Genomic DNA, 17,883 nt, shown 5'->3' with positions numbered 1-17,883 from the left:
TATCCTGTTCTTATGAGGGCATCTTTCAGCGTCTGGAGGTGTCTGTTGCGATACACCTCATCCGAGCAGATCCTGTGTATACGGAGGGCTTGTCCATAGGGGATGGCTTCTTTAACGTGTTTAGGGTGGAAGCTGGAGAAGTGGAGCATCGTGAGGTTATCTGTGGGCTTGCGGTACAGTGAGGGTGCTGAGGTGACCATCCTTAATGAAGATGTGTGTGTCCAAGAATGCAACCAATTCCGGAGAGTAGTCCATGGTGAGTCTGATGGTGGGATGGAACTTGTTGATGTCATCATATAGTTGTTTCAGTGATTGTTCACCATGAGTCCGAAGGAAGAAAATGGGCTTAAGGCTCCGAAAGCGTGTGTGGCTTTTGCTCCCAAATAAACCTGTTGGACTTTAACCTGGTGTTGTTAAACTTCTTACTGTGTTTACCCCAGTCCAACGCCGGCATCTCCACATTTCTGGTGGCACCAGGTGGAGGGAGGAGTTAGCCCAAAGATGCTGGGGAAGATTCACTATATTCACCTTTGCCTCTTTGTATCTCCACTACCACCCCTCCACCCACCCACTCCCCCACCCCACCCCTCCACCATCCCTCCTCCTTTGTCCTTGCCTTCCTTACAGCACAGTGGCACAGTGGTCGGCACTGCTACCTCACTGCGCCAGGGACCTGGGTTCGATTCCCGGCTTGGGTCACTGTCTGTGCGGAGTCTGCACGTTCTCCCTGTGTCTGCGTGGGTTTCCTCCGGGTGCTCCGGTTTCCTCCCAAAGATGTGCAGGTTAGGTGGATTGGCCATGCTAAATTGCCCCTTAGTGTCAGGGGGACTAGCCAGGGTAAATGTATGGGGTCATGGGGATAGGGCCTGGGTAGGATTGTCGGTACAGACTCTGGGCCGAATGGCCTTCTTCTGCACTGTAGGATTCTATGATTCTATGATAGCTAGGGTGTAGAGAAAGATCAACTTAATATGAGGTAGGTCCATTCAAAAGTCTGATGGCAGCAGGGAAGAATCTGTTCTTGAGTTGGTTGGTACGTGACCTCAGACTCTTGTATCTTTTTCCCTTTTCTCTGTTTATAACCTTTCACCAAATCGTGTCACTGCCCAGCCTGCAGCAGCTAGTGCATATCCAAAGCTGGAAGCCGATGGGTATTTATAGCACAGACTCCTGTCCCGTCAGCTGTTGACTGCGTTATCACGCTTGTGTATGTATATGTTCGGCGGGGGGGTGGGGGTAAGCCCTGATCACATTTCTCCTGCTCTGTGTGGCCTGCCTGCCTCGTAGGATTAGTGGCTGTTTGCGAAGAAGCTTCGAAACTCCCCGAAAATATAACTCCACAGAGTCCGGAGCGGCAACTCACTGGAAGGTAGAGTCACTGGTGTTGGTTTGTGGTACAAACAGGTTATTCTTGAATGGAAGTTAACCCTTTTTTGTCCCAGTTTGCATTTTGCTTTGCTTTCGGTGTGGTTCGTTTCTCGATTCTTGACCAGGGGTGGGGGTTATTTTTAGTCCTCAAAGGGCACAGCTGTTGCTGGGGTCTCCAGACTCTCTCATTGTGCTTTCTCACTGGCTTCTTCTACCTGCTCTGCTGTGGAGTGCCAGTGTGGGGGGAAAGAAATACTTTGGCTCTCCTCAGAATGGGTAAATAAGACTGCCCAATGCTGCCTGGAGGTGTGTGGGTGGTGAGGGAGTGCAAACTGGGATCAGAGAACAAGATCTTATTGATTTTGGCACAGTGAGTTAGCACTGCTGCCTCACAGCGCCAGGGACCCGGGTTCGATTCCCGGCCTCGGGTCACTGTCTGTGTGGAGTTTTGCACGTTCTCCCCGTGTCTTGCGTGGGTTTCCTCCGGATGCTCCGGTTTCCTCCCACAGTCCAAAGATGTGTGGGTTAGGTGGATTGGCCATGCTAAATTGCCCCTCTTAGTGTCAGGGGGACTAGCTAGGGTAAAATGCATGGGGTTATGGGGATAGGGCTTGGGTGGGATTGTGACTGGTGCAGACTTGATGGGCCGAATGGCCTCCTTCTGCACTGTAGGGATTCTATGATTTTCTGTGCCAGACTCTAGAAGTAAGTGGGAGGCCTGGCCTGACTCACAAGGCCTCCAGTCACGCTCCAATTTGGACTGTGAGTTCACCATTTTCACTACTGGGTTGTTGGTTTGATCTTCTCCGTGGGAGCAATAGGTCTGGGATCGGGAGTGAGTGTGAGGCTGCTCACACTGACATTGAAGCCTCCAGAGAGTGGTCTCTGGATGCTCTGGAGAATGGGTCTCCTGAACTGCACCGCAGGTTAATAATCAGAGAGGAAAGTGAATGAAGCCAAAGAATAAAATGGTCTTGTTTAGGTTTGTGCTACTAAAGTTTTTTGCTGCTACACTGAAGTCAAGTTTATTTTGCTATTGTACAGGGATTTGATTTATTATTGTCACATGTATTGGGATACAGTGAAAAGTATGGTTTCTTGCACGCTATGTGGACAAAGCACACCGTTCATAGATTACATAGGGGAGAAGGAAAGGAGAGGGTGCAGAATGTAGTGTTACAGTCACAGATAGTGTGTAGAAAAAGATCTTAATATAAGGTAGGTCCATTCAAAAGTCTGATGACAGCAGGGAAGAAGCTGTTCTTGAGTCGGTTGCTACGTGATCTCAGGCTTTTGTATCTTTTTCCCGACGGAAGAAGGTGGAAGGGAGTATTTCCAGGGTGCGTGGGGTCAGAGAGAGTGAGAAGTGTAATGTGTAAATTTAAAATATTGAAGTGTAAGGTGATTGATGTGTATTAATATGCTTTGTATCGACGATTAGGGTCAAATTAAAGGATCTGGAAGCTGGATTTAACACACACATGTGTTCAGAGGGGGATAAAGGATATTGTGATGGAGCCTAATCCATAGGCCCACAGTGAGGCCTGGTGCAATGGATCAGGGCCTGACCTGCATGCAAATCTACACAGGGGCCCAGAATGGTGGGTGAAGCAGAATGGTGGGCTTACCCTTCCTGGGGCCCTCGCGCTCACCTTCATTTCTGCAACCACCCCCCCACCTCCCCAATGACATCACAGCCCTCCGTCCAATGACATCGCACCCCTCCCCCGAATGATGTCACGCCGCCACTCCTGACCCGCCCACCCCACAGAACGCAAAGGTGCAAGCCATAAAAATACACAACCTGATCACTGCTTAACTACTTTAACTTGTAAAACACCCCCGTATGAATAACTGCTGAATTGAAATCCAAGCTTACCTCATGTCAGAATGACGGTAAAGATGGTCAGTATTGCGATGCGTGTGTCTCGAGGTGGGCAAACATGGAACTTGCTGATGAGCGACTAGATGGAAAGAATCAGCCGATGGCATCACTGCAGCACAGTCATAGTGAAGGCCTTCACTATGAAGGCTAACATACCATTTGCCTTCTTTACTGCCTTTCAATAGGATCATGGCTGATCTGACATTCTTCATGTCCACTTCCCTGCTTTTTGCCTCTAACCCTTGATTTCCTGACTGATCAAAAATCTATCTATCCTAGCATTAAATATACACAAGGACTCTGTCCCCACAGCTCTCTATGGCAAGGAGTTCCAAAGACTCTCAACTCTCTAAGAGAAGAAATTCCTCCTTGCCTCAGTCCTAAATTGGCTCCGTCCCTTTATTCTGGTCCTAGACTGTCCTCTTTTTAGGCGACTGCAAATGTACAATTTGACATAGCAGAATTGCGATAAAATCCCCATCGAGGAATTGAACACCGGTCTCCCGCGTGAAAGGCAGGGATACTAACCACTATACTAACGAGAAACCAACCTGGTCCTAGACTGTCCCATCAGGGGAAACATCCTCTCAGCATTTCCCCTGTCAAGCTGCTTAAGAACCCTATGGCTGGGATTCTCCCAAAACAATTCCAAGTGCCGAATTCGAATAAAAACGAGTAAATCCCGCTGATTTTTTAAACGGGATTTTCAAAATGAATCTCCCAGACTCTGAGCACCGCTGAGCACCCAATCGTGAATCACGACAAAGATCAGGGGCGGGGCCTATTCCCGCTGGAGAGGCCGGCAGTATAGTGCTGAGTGGGCCATTGCGCCGATCTGTCAAAGCGGAGATTGGCACATGTGCAGTAGCCCCACACTGCCGGCCTCCCGTTGGCCAGCCCTGCAACCCTGCGTCGCTACCCCTCTGACCCCTCCACTCCTCCACTGCTGGCCTCCCAGATGGCTACGGGCCAGCCCCGAACCCCACCCCCATCTGCCCGCCTTGATTCCCCCCCATCCCCCGACAGTCCTGATCTCCCGATTTCCATCCCCCCTCCACCACCACACCGCCCCCCCCCCCCCCCCCGCCCCGCCGGCGTGCCGACCCCCACCCCGGTGGTCAGGCTCGATCAGCCCTTCCCTCCCTCTGTTACCAATCCCAACTGAAGAGTGACAATGGATCCCCCCACCTCCAGCGATCTCCCCCTCCCACAAGCCCTGTCCCCTCTCTCTGGCCCTGTCTCCTTGGCACTGCCCGGTGCCCAGTGGGTAATGTCAAGATGCCCCCTAGGCATTGCCACTTTGCCCCTCTGGCAGTGCCAGGGAGTCAGGCTGGCACTGCCAGGCTGGCAATGCCCAGGGGACACCCCCTCACCACCGACCTCCTTGGGGGGGCAACAATGGCCTTCCTTCACTCTAGCGGGGCCTGTCTGCCAGGTCCCCATTGGTGGGGAGCTGTTCTAATTCCCGCTGGTGCGGAACACCCCTGGTGAGGGGGGTTGGTGGTGGTGGCGGGGGGGGGGGGGGGGGGGGGGGGGGGGGGTTTGGGGGGGGGGTGATGGAGGGGGTGGTGGGAGATGCTAGCGGGCCTGAAAACTTCACAATAGGATTCAAATAGGAGTAAAATACGAAATAGATATTTAAATCAGCTCCGCGCTGATTTCTGGCCCGGCGCTGACATCACTGGAATTCCAGCGGCTGGAAAGGTGCGGAGGCCGTGGCGCCAGAGGGGAGCTCACAAATGGCCTCCGCCTATGTCTCCTGACCTGCTGTACTGCTAGAGCAGTGCAGAGGGCTGGGAGAATCACCCCCAATATGTTTGAATGAGATCACCTCTCATTCTTTTAAATTCCAATGAGTCGAGTCCCAACCTGTTTAACCTTTCCTCAGAAGACAATCCCTCCGTACTGGGGTCATCGTAGTGAACCTTCTCTGAACTGTCTCCGATGAAATGATGGCCGGAATCTCCGACGTTGCCCGCGGCTGGGATTCTCCAGTCCCGCTGCAGTGAATGGCGATTTGGCTGAACGCCAAATTCCCTATTCTCGCTCGTAGCGGTGGTAGGGCGTGTGATTTCGGAGAATTCCGGCCAATACATTTCCTTAAATAAGGGGACTAAAACTGCCTACAGTATTCCAGAAGTGGTCTCACCTGAACCCTTATACAGTTGCAGCAAGACTTCCCTACTCTTATACTTGTCAGCCAGGATGTTGGAAAAGATTCCTGATGTCGGTTGTAGCTCAGTTGATGGCATTTTTGCTTGTAAATCAGAAGGTTGTAGGTTCAAGTGCCATTCTAGGACTTAATTTTTAAAGTTTAAAGTTTATTTATTCGTCTCACAAGCAGCATCACAATTATCACTCCACAAAGTTACTGAAAATCCCCTAGTCGTCACACTCCGGTGTCTGTTCGGGTAACACTGAGGGAGAATTTAGCATGGCCAATGCACATAATCAGCATGTCTTTCGGACTGTGGGAGGAGCACCCAGAGGAAACCCACGCAGACACAAGGAGAATGTGCAAACTCAAGCTGGGAATTGAACTCGGGATCCCTGGCGCTGTGAGGCAGCAGTGCTGACCACTGTGCCACCATGCCACCCCAGCATAACATTTTAGACCAATGCTCAAGTGTAGGCCTGAGGCATTTCTTAATAGGCATGGATCCAAAGCACAGAGATGACTAATTTAGGACCAGTGTGCATATCAGTTGGTCGCATCTCACTTTGTGTCAGAGGGTTGTGGGTTCAAATCTTGCTCTGGAGTTTTGAGCATCAAATCCATGTTGCTGTTTGAGTACGTTGCTGTGTTTTTGGGTAAAGTTTTGAACGGGCGGCTGAGGCTGCCCGCTGATGTGGATGTTAAAAGACCCTAAGGCACAATTTTTGGGGACGAGTCGGGTAGTTTACGTCTGTGTCCTGGCCAATATTGACTTCTCAACACAGACTGGTGTAGAGTTTAACTTGGGAGCAAGTGTTGTGCCCAGTGCCAATCCCACCTGTTTCCGTTCATTGAGTTTCAGATCAAAGGTGTTTGTGTGACCTCGAACGCCACACCTGCCACCGCCTAGCAAGCAGCCAGCATTTTAAAATAGAATTACCAAGAACCCTTTAAAAACTTTCCTTCCTATATTCAAAAGCAGCAACTTGGTAACGTTTGATTAAAATAGTTGGAAGTAACAAAACAATAAGCATTTTTAACTTACAGTGTCAATCCACTAGTTACGCCAATCCCATCTCCAGCTATTGTAACGCAATCGAGTGGAAACCCTAGGTCACTATAGGACAATTATCACATTGTGGGAGCTTGCTGTGCACACATTGGTGTGAGACCGCTCTTTGAGTACTGTGTACAGTTTTGGTCACCCTGTTACAGGAAAGACATTGATAAACTGGAAAGAGTGCAAAGAAGCTTTACAAGGATGTTGCCAGGACTAATGTGCCTGAGTTATAGGGAGCGATTGACCAGGCTAGAGCTTTATTCCTTGGAGCGTAGGAGAATGAGGGATGACCTTATTGAGGTGTATAAAATCATGAGGGACATAGATAGGATGAACACACTTAGGCCAGAATTTTATCGGCACGCCTGCCCCGATTCCAGGGGCGGTCGAGCCTCAGGCGGGATTGTACGAAACGCGGATGGACATGCCGGTAAAATTCCACCCATAGTCATTTTCCCAGGGAAGGGGAATTGAAAACCAGAGGGCATAGGTTTAAGGTGAGAGGGGGGAAGATTTAAAAGGGACCAGAGGGGCAACTTCTTCACGCAGAGGGAGGGGCATATATGGAATGAGCTGCCAGAGAAAGCGGTGAGGCAGGTTCAATAGCAACTTTTAAAAAGCATTTGGATAAGTACATGGATGGAAAAGGAATAGAGGGATATGGGCTAAATGTGGGCAATTGGGACTAGCTGGGAGAGCACCATGGTCAGCACGGACCGGTTGGGCCGAAGGGCCTGTTTTTGTGCTGTATTACTCTATTTCTCTATGACGTTGGTTGTTGTTATAAAAGTGATTACACTTCCAAAATCTTTGATTGACTGTAATTGGCTGGGACACCCTGAGATTATAAAGGGTGCTATACAACGACACGTTCTTTACAAGAACACCGATTGTACTGAGTCCTGATAAACGTCACAGAGCTACCCACTCTCCCATGTCATGGACCACTATGATTAATCATGGCATCTTTGCTGCTGTTTCAGTTGAATTCATCCAACTCAGCACAGAGTGGGAATTGAACCCGTGACCTAAGAAGTGCAGGTCAGGAGGAATTAGTGGGGTAAATATGCGGGGTTACAGGGATAGAATTGGGTAAGATGCTCTCTTGGAGGATCTGAGCAGACCCAATGGGCCGAATGGCCTCATTCTGTACCGTAGGGATTCTATGATGTGCCAGCTTACCCCTGTCCGAGGCTTGCGCTGTATATCGTATCTGTGTAATGTCAGTATTGTGCAGGAGGCAGCATTACCCAATGTTTAGTTCTGCAGTATTGTTGTGGTTATGTTAATGGATTAGTAACCTGGGGCCTGAAAATAAAACATTGATATCAGTAAAAGTGACCACGAAGCTATAGAATTCCCCTAAAAACCCAACTGGTTCATTCACATAGTCTTGGGGACAAACCATGCTGCTCATACCTGGCCTGGCCTTCATGTTTCTCTGAATGATCTCCTTCTACATTGTAGAGATTCATATAATCCATAAAGTCCTACAGCGCAGAAGGAGGCCATTTGGCCCATCGAGTCTTCATCAATCACAATCCCACCCAGGTCCTATCCTAATAACCCCATGTATTTACCCTAGCTAGTCCCCCTGATACTAAGGGGAAATTTAGCATGGCCAATCCACCTAACCCACACATCTTTTGGACTGTGGGAGGAAACCGGAGGAAACCCACGCAGACAGTAACCCAAGCCGGGAATCGAACCCGGGTCCCTTGGCATTATGCGGCAGCAGTGCTAACCACTGTGCCACCATGCTGTCCACCCAATTCTATGAGTAAAACGGTGACCTTCTAGTCATTGCTCAGTTATACATTCCCTTGATCAGGTAGAGCTACAGAAGTTCTGTGCAATTCACTTTGAGTCTGTTCCCCTAAGTCTTGCTCTTGTGAAAAGATTACCTGAAAGGTAACTTTAGCAATTTGGTGGAAATTGTGGACAACACTTAAATGAAAGGAGTGATTGAGAAAGAGCGAGGGATCAATTGCTCTTAAACGAGATGGAGACTGAAGTCCTGGAGGGAGGAATTTGCTTTCTAAAGCATCATAAAAGCTTTTGCTTTCAGAAAGTGATAGCACTCACATTTGACAGACAGGGAAGGCTCAGCTTCTCCATCAAGCCTTCCTATTCTAGCTGTGACACCACACACTAATGCTTCCTTACACCACCCCACACTCCATCCTATCCTCCACGCCCCCCTCATCCCCAAATCATGGGAGAGACAAACAAAATTGAGGAAAGAATCCCAGGGCCAATAAGGGGAAACAAAAATGGTCTAGAAAATTCTTTTCTCAAGCGATGGAAACCAGTTCAGGCGATTACACTGATTCTTGGACAACTTCCGCTTTTAAGAATGAGGTGGGTAAGTTAGAGTAGCAAAAACAGAAACTGCTGGATAAACTCAGCAGATCTGGCAGCATCCGGGCAGAGAAAAGCACAGTTAACGTTTCCAGTCTGTATGACTCCACAAACTCCGAAATGTTAATTCTGTTTTCCTCTCTCAGATGCTGCCAGACCTGCTGAGTTTATCCAGCATTTTCTGTTTTTATTTCAAATTTCCAGCATCTGCAGTATTTTGCCTTTATGTTAGAGCAGTAACTCGGGTGGCACAGTGGTTAGCACTACTGCCTCAGAGCGCCAGGGACCCGGGTTCAATTCCAGCCTCGGGTGACTGTGTGCAGTTTGCATGTTCTCCTCGTGTCTGCGTGGGTTTCATCTGGGTACTCTGATTTCTTCCCACAATCCAAAGATGTGTGGGTTAAGTGGATTGGCTGTGCCCCTCGGTGTCAGTGGGATTGGTAGGATAAATATGTGGGGTTACGTGGATAAGGCCTGGATTGTTTTCGGCGCAGATTTGATGGGCCGAATGGCCTCCTTCTGCACTGTCGGGAGTCTGTGTGGGTTCCCCCTTTACCTTTCTTACCACACCTTTTCATGATGTGAAGTTACAGTTTGGGAGGTTGTGGATATAAATTTAGAATGCTAAGGAGTGTGTAAGCGGAGAGAAGGGCTTTCCACCTCACTTGCTCTTTATTATTAGTATTGTAGTCAGCTCCAATGGGAATAACAGTTCCACAGATGGGAACATTTCAGCAATCTGATTTACATCCCCTGTATATCGTGATGTGTCAGCTTGACTCAGTTGGTGGCACTCATTCCACCTCTGAGTAAGCAGATTGCCGCTCTGTGAATCATGAGTTTGTGTTCTCCACCAGGCTCTCACCCTGCTCCAGCGTCCACTACAGTTCGGAGAGAGAGTGCTGAACTGCTTGACTTGCCTTCTTTCAAATGAAACATTCAACCCAAGTCCTGTCAATCTGGATGCACATTCAGGGTAGCACACCATTGTCTGGGAAAAGAAAACAGCAATAGGCTTTCCGATATTTTGCCCTCAACCAACTACCATCGAAGACACTGGACTGGTTTTTCATCTCATTACACTTTCAGGGACACCGTTAGGCCTAATTTGAAAAAATACCACAAGCTTTATTTACTGTTCATTCGTGGGACGTGGGCGTTGCTGGCTGGGCCAGTATTCATTGCCTATCCCTAATTGCTCTTGAACTGAGTGGCCATTTCAGAGTCAACTACATTGCTGTGGCTCAGGATTCACATGTAGGCCAGACCAGATGAGGGCAGCACGGTGGCACAGTGGTTAGCACTGCTGCCTCACAGCGCCGGTGACCTGGGTTCGATTCCCGGCTTGGGTCACTGTCTGTGTGGAGTTTGCACTTTCTCCCCGTGTCTGCCTGGGTTTCCTCTGGTTTCTTTTATTTTATTCGTTCATGGGATGTGGGTGACGCTGCTGGGCCAGCATTTATTGCCCATCCCTTGTTGCCCGAGGGCAGTTGAGAGTCAACCACATTGCTGTGGCTTTGGAGTCACATGCAGGCCAGACCAGGTAAGGATGGCAGATTTCTTTTCCTAAAGAACATTTGTCCAAAGATGTGTGGGTTCGGTTGATTGGCCATGGTGAATTGCCCCATAGTGCCAGGGGGACTAGCAGGGTGAATACATGACGGGGGGGTCAAGGGGATAGGGCTTGGGTGGGATTGTAGTCAGTGCAGAGGGGGCTGAATGGTCTCCTTCTGCACTGTAGAGATTCTATGTTTCTATGACTTCCTTTGCTAAAGGACATTAGTGAACCAAATGGGTTTTTCCGACAATCAACAATGGTAGATTCTTAATTCCAGATTTGTTTTATTGAATTCAAATCCCACCATCTGCCACGGCAGGATTTGAACTTGAGTCTCCAGAACGTTAGCTGAGTTTCTGGATTAATAGTCTAGCGATAATACCACTAGGTCATCGCCTGCCCTACAGGTCTGGGTTTTTAAAAAGTTCATTCATGGGACATGGACATCGCTGGCTGGCCAGCATTTATTCCCTAGTTGTCCTTGAACTGAACGGCTTGTTAGGCCATTTCAGAGGGCAGTTGAGAATCAACCCCATTGCTGCGGCTCTGGAGTCCCATGTAGACCAGACCGGGTAAGGACGACAGATTTCCTTCCCTAAAGGGTCCCTGGATTATTAGTCTTTCTGAAGTGGGACTTGAACCCAGAGCTTTTGGCCTGGAGGTAAGGGCGCTACCTCTGCACCACAATCCTGCCTATGAAATACGATAAGCAGGATTTTCCGGCCCTTCTTGCTGGTGGGATCCTGTCAAAGGTTGTAAAGGCTTCCATGGTGGCATGACCAGCTGTGATTTTGATTTGATTTGATTTATTATTGTCACATGTATTGGTATACAGTGAAAAGTATTGCTTTTTGCGCTATACAGGCAAAGCATACCGTTCATAGAGAAGGAAAGGAGGGAGGGCAGAATGCAGTGTTACAGTCATAGCTAGGGTGTAGAGAAAGATCAGGATCAGTGTAAATGACCATTGACTTCAGCGGAATTTTCTAGTCCTGCCAGTGGCCAATGGTGAGCCGCCCCCTCTGCTGGAAAACATACAGAAGGTGGAGGGGGGGGAGGGGAAATCCTGCCCCTTGCTTTTATATCGTGTTTATCACAATTTCAGGACATTCCAATCACTTTACAGTTAATGAAATACTTTTGCAATTGTTGTCACTGTGTCATAATGTACAAAACATGGCAACCAGCGGCTACTAGAGCAGGTCAGAGGCCAGGGATACTGCGGCGAGTAACTCACCTCCTGACTTCCCAAAGCCCGTCCACCATCTCCAAGGCACAAGTCAGGAGTGTGATGGAATACTCCCCACTTGCCTGGATGGGTGCAGCTCCAACAACACTCAAGAAGCTTGACACCATCCAGGACAAAGCAGCCCGCTTGATTGGCACCACATCTACAAACATTCAGTCCCTCCACCACCGACGCTCAGTAGCAGCAGTGTACTATCTACAAGATGCACTGCAGCAATTCACCAAAGATGCTTAGACAACACCTTCCAAACCCATGACCACTTCCATCTAGAAGGACAAGGGCAGCAGATACATGGGAACACCATCTGCAAGTTCCCCTCCAAGCCACTCACCATCCTGACTTGGAAATATATCGCCGTTCCTTCACAGCTGCTGGGTCAAAATCCTGGAATTCACTCCGTAACGGCATTGTGGGTCAACCCACAGCACATGGACTGCAGCGACTCAAGAAGGCAGCTCACCTTCTGAAGGGCAACTAGGGATGGGCAATAAATGCTGGCCAGCCAGCGACTCCCATGTCCACGAATGAATAAAAAAAACAATATGTGCACAGCAAGCTCCCACAAACAGCAACAAGGTAATGACCAGGTAGTCTAGATGTAGCTTGAGAGATGCATGTTGACCAGTAAAAACTCCCCTGCCTTGTAATCTTTGAGGCACCTTGGTTTGACATCTTATCTGAAAGATGGCATCTCTGATATGTTGCCTGAGTAACAGCAGTCACTGCCCTACAACAGATTTGTTTATTGTGTGAAGCTCTTTCGGTTGCTCAGTGATATGATAAGGTGCTATATAAATGCAGGCACACGCGCTATCTTGCTCCAACCGCTTGTGTCTTGGCAGCAGCAAGACTTGTTACTTAGGCTAAATATATTACAGAGACATTTGTGGAAGTGGTTGTTTGATGAAGCATGTGACTCCTGATGCTGTGGGATCTGGCCAGTTTATTTTACTCTGTGGATCCTGCAGTATCGTAGCGACAGAGCGGCAACAGAGCAGTTAACCTGTAGGTCAGACTTTTGCCCCAGTGACTGGGGAGGGTTGTAAAGGACAATGATTAGTGAACAGTGTTGTTGACCTGCCTGTGAGCTAATCTGCCTAATTCGCTGAGAGCCACAGAGGGTGGCACCTATCTGGGCAGCAGAGAGTTGCTGTCTCTAAAGGGGGTGGTGAAAATTTAAATTAACCTCTTGGAAGCAGTGACACCTCATTGGCTGCTGGCGGCATTGCGGTATTGGGGGGTGGGATTTTCCAGCCGTGCTCCCCGCAAGACCGGAAATTCCCACTTGACGTCAACAGACCTTTGCATGGTCCGTCGAATTTTCTATCCCACCCGCTACCAATCCCGTGACGGGCAGGATGGGAAAATTCCGCCCAAGGTCTTTAGACTTGGATCAGGGAACCTGAGGCGGCAGGGTGGCATAATGGTTAGCACTGCTGCCTCACAGCTCCAGGGACCCGGGTTCAATTCCCGGTTTGGGTCACTGTCTGCGTGGAGTCAGCACATTCTCCCCGTGTCTGCATAGGTTTCCTCCGGGTGCTCGGCTTTCCCCCCAGAGTCCAAAGATGTGCGGGTTAGGTGGATTGATCATGCTAAATTGCCTGTTAGTGGCCAAAGGACAGTGGGTTAGGAGGATTAGCAGGGGGTTACGGGGATAGGGCAAGGGGAAGGCCTGGGTAAGATGCTGTGTTGGAGAGTCAATGCAGACTTGATGGGCCGAATGGCCTCCATCTGCACTGTAGAGATTCTATGACACAAACTGGGAGGTGGGGATGGTGAGGTACAAGTAAAGAGAGTTAATACAACATCTCATCGACTGTTTAAAAGCAGCCATGTTAATGGGATTTAAGTATTTTTCCTCTGTCTCATTTGGCCAAATTTCATAGGAACAGGAGCCTGCCATCCACCCCATTGAGTCTATTCTGCCATCCCATTGGAGCATGGCTGCTGCGTACCTCAATCCCATTTACCAGGCTTCATTCCCTATCCCTAGATATCTTTACCCAATAATAATCTCGCAAGCTCAGTCTCCAAGGTTCCAATTATCCCAGGAGTCACAACCTTTTGGGGAGAGGCTTCCAGATTTCTCCTGCCCTTTGTGTGAAAGAAGAGCTTCCTGATTTTTCTTTCCAGTGGCCGAGGTCTAACTTTATGATGATGCCCCCTCATTCTGAAATCTCCCGTATTAGTAAACATTTCTCTGCCTCGAGACAATTGAATCTTCTTAGAGAGGAGATTCACCAGGATGCTGCCTGGGACAGAACATTTAAGTTGTGAAGAGTGATTGGATAGGCTTGGGTTGTTTTTGTTGGAGCAGAGAAGACTGAGGGGCGACCAGATCGAAGTGTCCAAGATTCTGAGGGGCATGGACAGGATGGATAGGGAACAGCTGTTCCCTTTAGTTGTAGGGTCAGTTAGATGGGGACACAAGTTGAAAGTGAGGGCTAGGAGGTTTAGGGGGGATCTGAGGAAAAACCTTTTTACCCAGAGGGTGGTGAAGGTCTGGAATGTGCTGCCTGGGAGGGTGGTGAAGGCAGGTCGCCTCACATCCTTTAAAAAGTACCTGGATGAGTACTTGGCACATCATAACATTCAAGGCTATGGGCCAAGTGCTGGCAAGTGGGCAGTTCAGGGCCTTTCATGCGTCGGTGCAGACTCGATGGGCCAAAGGGCCTCTGCTGCACTGTAGTATTCTGTGATTCTGTGATTTTGAATACTTCTACCAGGTCACCCTTTAATCCAGGTTTATGTAGCCTACCCTCTTGGACCCTCTGAGACCCGGGCTGGAACTCTCTGGCCGTTCACACCCCACTGCTGCTGACAGCATTCAGCCAAATCTCCGTTCACTGCAGCGGGACTGGAGAATCCTGGCTGAGAGCAAGCTTGGAGAATCCTGCCCCCAATATCATTCTAATGAATCCGCAGTGTCCACACTGCAAGGTTGATATATCCTTCCCGAGGCCCAGAATTGAACACATTATTCAGGCAGGGCCTAACCATGACTCTGTATAATGGAAATCGCAGTGTGATATAGAATGCTACACTGTCATTTCCATTATACAGAGTCTAGGTTGCCTTTACGTTAGGGAAGTAACATGGGCTGCATGGTGGCACAGTGGTTAGCCTCACAGCGCCAGAGACCTGAGTTCGATTCCGGGCTTGGGTGACTGTGTGGAGTTTGCACATTCTCCACGTGTCTGCGTGGGTTTCCCCCAGGTGCTCCAGTTTCATCCCAAAGATGTGCAGGTTAAGTGGATTGGCCAAACTAAATTGCCCCTTAGTGTCCAAAAATGTGTCAGTTAGGGGGATTAGCAGGGTAAATACATGGGGTTATGGGGATAGGGCCTGGGTAAGATGGTCTTTCAAAGAGTTGGTGCGGGCTCGATGGGCCGAATGGCCTCCTTCTGAACTGTAGGGATTCTATGATTCTATCACAAAATGGGTCTTAAAACCAATCACTAATCAGCACTAATTGGTGCTTAGTTTTCAGTCTTGGTCTGAAAGGCAAATCCAATATGTGTCAAACTAACATCAGACTGAAGGGCAGAAGACGGTGACATGTTCAAGGACTGTCACTGGCACATAAGACAAGCTTTATCCCTGAGAACATTTTCGCACATTAATCAACACCATTGAAACACAACTTAAAGGAGAGAGACGCGGAACGAAGCCCTGGGCGATGCAACGCATCACCATTAGGTGCTTCACTGGATCAGATGCTACTGACTAATTAAATCTGACTGGAAGGGGTGAGCAGAAATGTCAGCAGTTCCTAATTTGATTAATATTTGGGACTGTGAGGCCTAATGTCCTTCAGGTAAATGGTTAAGGATTGAGGCAGCAGTGCTCCTGTTATCGAGTGAGTGCTGCCAGGAATGAAGGATTGGAATGTCCCAGTGACAGATAAAAAAAACACAAAACGATTCTCATCTGGCTATTAATATCCGGTGAGGAGTGGGTCTGTTCCACCGCCTGAGATCAGCGTGTAAAATATCAGCTGTGATTCAGTGGATGGTACTCCCACCTCTAAGTCAGAAAGCTGTGGGTTTTTATGCCCACTGCAGAGACACACGCAGAGGAATCCAGGCTAACGCCTCAGTGCAGTACCGAGGGAGTGCTGCATTGTCAGCAGTGCTGCCTTTTGGCTGAGGTATTAACTTGATTGCCATGCCAGGCAGGAATAAACGATCCCTCAGCGTTGTTTGGAGGAAGAGCATGAGAGTTTATCACCAGTGTCCTGGACAACATTTGCCCCTTAACCAATGTCATCAAAGCAAATTCTATGGTTGTTGTCATATAGCCGTGGTGGGAGCTTGCTGTACGTAAATTATTTTGCCGTGTTTCCTACATTCCAACAGGTGAAAACATGTCAAAAGTAAGCACTTTGGGATGTCTGGTGATTGTGAAAAGTGTTATATAAATATGGGTTTTTCTCATCTTAAGATCAGATCAGATCCCATTTCAAGACCCGGTCAGTGTTGAGGTCGTTGTTCTCAGTTGTGTTGGGGTAGAGTTGTTAAACCTGCCCCTGATCTAGAAATGATTGAAGGTCAGACAGGGTCCCTACTCATTCTCGCAATCCACTCACCCTCCCTCTATCGATGCGCTTGCGGTTAGGTGAGGACATCAGGCATAGAACCATGGAACCATAGAAAAGTTACAGCACAGAAGGAGGCCATTCAGTCCATCTTGTCCATGCCAGCCCGAAGACACCCAGGTGCCCTTTCCTCAATGTCCCCGAACAGGCGCCTGAGTGTGGTGACGAGGGGATTTTTATAGTAACTTCATTGCAGTGTTAATGCAAGCCTACTTGTGAAACTAATAAATAAACTTTAAACTAATCTCACCTTCCTGCTCTCGGCCCATGGCTTACAACACTTAAGGTGCAGATCCAGGTACTTCCTAACAGAGTTTAGGGGTCTTTGCCTCCACCACCAACTCGGGCAGCGAATTCCAGACACCCACTACTCTCTGCGTAAAAAAAACATTCTTCCTCATGTCCCCTCTACACCTACTGCCACTTATCTTGAATCTATGTCCCCTGGTTCTAGAATTTTCCACCAAGGGAAACAATTTTCTCCTGTCCACTCCATCTCTTCCCCTTGTAATTTTGTACACCCCTCTCATGTCAGCCTTCTTTGTTCCAAGGAAAATGACCCCATACTATCCAATCTCTCCTCATAGCTACATTTTCCGAGCCTTGGCAACATTCTTCTAAACCCTGTAAACTTGGTTATGCTGCACTCATTGATGGATAGCACTGGCGTTATTAATGAAACACCCAGTGCCAGCCGACAGCGGGGCCGGAATAACATCTGGGATTTGCAATAACTAGCGGCAGGTCACATTCGCTCCGTACAAATGGCACATAACGACCAAGCTGAATGTGCGGAAGTATAACCAGTGTGGATTCGCGTTTTTATAGCCCTTTTCGCAGGAAGCAGCAATAAAAATTGTTTTAGTTATTCAAATACCGCATCTTCCCTGGGTGAGATTTAATGGCTACGGATACATCACCCCCCGCCCCCACCCACCCCCCCTCCCCCGCCCCATCCCCCGCCCACCCCCAAAGCAGCGTGTTTTCCAACAACAGAGGTGGCTCATCATTGGCTGCTGGTAGGATCTTCCAGTCCCGCCGATGTCTACCGTGTTTAGCGTTGCTCGCCAGCCTCGTCACCGGGGAATCTGCCATGGAGTGGAGGGAGGGTGGGGGGGGGGGGGGGGGGTTGGTGGGGACACCTTTGGTGAGAACAGAAGATCCCGCGCGCTGCTTCCACTCCTAAAGTACCGCTCGGGTTTGTTGAGAAGACCACAACTGGTTCTGAACAATAGATTTGGGGAGTAGAGGCATTACATTATGTCTCGAACTTACCTGCACAGATATCTGTCATTTTGACTAACCTGCCAAACCTGAATTTGTGCTGCATGTTGGCCTTCTCACGGCACGGTGGCACAGTGGTTAGCACTGCTGCCTCACAGCGTCGGGGACCCAGGTTCGATTCCTGCCTTGGGTCACTATCTGTGCCCACGTTCTCCCCGTGTCTGCGTGGGTTTCCTCCGGGTGCTCCGGTTTCCTCCCACAGTCTGAAAGACATGCTGGTTTGGTGGATTGGCCATGCTAAATAAACTTTAACTTTAAATTCCTAAATAAATGTTGTTTGATAAAAGCTCCCTAGTGGGTCATTTGAATCATACCTGAAGTGAAACATCTTATGCTTACCTGCACCAAATTCAAAGTGCAAAACGT

The 17,883-nt window shown here is 48.8% G+C and overlaps 1 protein-coding gene across 5 annotated transcripts in view; it reads left to right on the top strand.

Annotated features, from left to right (window-relative positions):
• Positions 1-1,233: 1,233 nt before the first annotated feature.
• Positions 1,234-17,883, top strand: part of LOC144502880 (unconventional myosin-XVIIIb-like) — a 363,270-nt gene continuing 346,620 nt past the window's right edge. For 2 of the 5 annotated variants that reach the window (XM_078227267.1, XM_078227266.1), the window contains exon 1: positions 1,234-1,369. The gene's annotated coding sequence lies outside the window, so the exon portion shown is untranslated. The remainder of the gene's footprint in view (positions 1,370-17,883) is intronic. The other 3 variants (XM_078227270.1, XM_078227269.1, XM_078227268.1) reach the window with 3 other exon arrangements.

Source organism: Mustelus asterias, chromosome 13, assembly GCF_964213995.1.
Source record: "Mustelus asterias chromosome 13, sMusAst1.hap1.1, whole genome shotgun sequence".
Lineage (NCBI taxonomy): Eukaryota > Metazoa > Chordata > Chondrichthyes > Carcharhiniformes > Triakidae > Mustelus > Mustelus asterias.
The sequence above is the reverse complement of the archived record's forward strand: the minus strand, read 5'-3'. Positions and strand labels throughout refer to the sequence as shown.